Raw genomic sequence first — 1,545 nt, 5'->3', positions numbered from 1 at the left:
TATCATCAGTTTACATTTGAATCTTTGAAGTATTACAAGAGTTCCCGAGCAGTAATTTACCTTCCAGATGTTTTGGTTATTTTTGTTTCAATCTTGGTTTAATTTCTAGATTTATTTTCTAAGTTATCAAAGCTTATTGCATGATAATGTCTGCATTTTGCAATTTATTGAAGTTTTTTTTTTTGAGCATAAGAGGTGTGATTTTTTTGTATGATCGGTCTTTGCCAACATACCAAGGACTCTTAAATAAGTGTTCCTTAATTTTCATTACTTAATATGACTAAAGGAGATGGGTAGTGCAAAGAGGAATTGGATAATTTTAAGCCATGGCTAACAAAACAACCATAGCCAAATTGAATGATTCTGCAGGTGTATTAACCAGTTTACAGAATAATGTAACTAAAACAGCATAAACCTGGGGAAGAAATCCTACAGTCCTTTTAGTTTCTGAATTCTCCTTGTTTCTCCAGTTATTTCACCTGGAGTTTCTGAAGACACAGTTTTACTGCAATCAAATGGCTATTGAGTTTGCTTTGTTGTTTCCTGACAAGCAAGTAAAATCAGATTTTGCTGTTTTGAACACAGCTAGATTTTCTAACTCCTTCCTTCCTTCCTCCCTCCTTCCCTCCCTCCTTCCTTCATTGCTTCCTTTTTTTTTTTTTTTTCAGCATCCAAAAATCTTTAGTAACAGGATAGGATCTAGAGTTAGTTCTTGCAGCCTCGGCTGGCCAGTCGGCCTCTGGCGCGCTCGAACTTCCGGCTTTTGGAGCGGATGTATGGTTTGGTGTGGCTGTGTGGTGTTCCCAGGGCCTTGCCAAAATGCCGGTACACCTCTCGGCCCTTGCGAGGACCAGAGAGCAGGACGGTACCACAGCCTTTGGGGGAGTCCGCGGCCAGCTGGTCGAAACTGAGGATCTTGCCCCCGGCCCTGAGGATGCCGCTCGGGGACCAGCTGGTCATGCGCAGTGCAGACACCTTCAGTTTGGCCACCTCCAGCTCCCGTACGTCATCCGTTACCACAACCACAGGCTTTCTGTTTTCCCGGCCGGGAAGCTATATCTTCCGGATCACCTGGGAAAGGGACAGAGGTGGTCTGTTGGTGCGATTCATAAACAACCTCTTCAGCACAACCTGGTTGAATGTGGAGTTGTTTCATCTGGCCAGAAACCTGTACAGCTTGACCAACAGCCTCAGGTAGACCAATATCCTGGCTCTTGGGCTCCTTGTGCCGAACCTTTCGGTCTTTGGGGCGGATGAGAACTTCCATGTTGGCACCTTCTGTTTTGTGTGTTATTTTTTTCCCCTTGAGCGTGGATAGGAGTTTCTCTTTTGCCCTGTAACTGAAAGAAAAAAGTTATATAGATTTAAGTGTGGATTTCTTTTCACTGAGTTAATCTGGCATGCAATGATCCCACCTCATTTTTATATATTTTTTAATGTTTTATTTTTAATTATTATGGGTACATAGTAGGTATATATATTTATGTGGTACATGTGATGTTTTGATGTAGGCATACAGGGTGTAAAAATCACATCAGGGTAATT

At 42.1% G+C, this 1,545-nt stretch overlaps 1 pseudogene; it reads right to left on the bottom strand.

The window, feature by feature from the left end:
• Nucleotides 1-705: 705 nt before the first annotated feature.
• Nucleotides 706-1,267, bottom strand: LOC105511158 (annotated as a pseudogene).
• Between the last annotated feature and the right edge of the window lie 278 nt (nt 1,268-1,545).

The sequence above is a fragment of the Colobus angolensis genome, unplaced genomic scaffold (assembly GCF_000951035.1).
Source record: "Colobus angolensis palliatus isolate OR3802 unplaced genomic scaffold, Cang.pa_1.0 Scaffold2, whole genome shotgun sequence".
Taxonomy (NCBI): Eukaryota; Metazoa; Chordata; class Mammalia; order Primates; family Cercopithecidae; genus Colobus; species Colobus angolensis.
The sequence above is the reverse complement of the archived record's forward strand: the minus strand, read 5'-3'. Positions and strand labels throughout refer to the sequence as shown.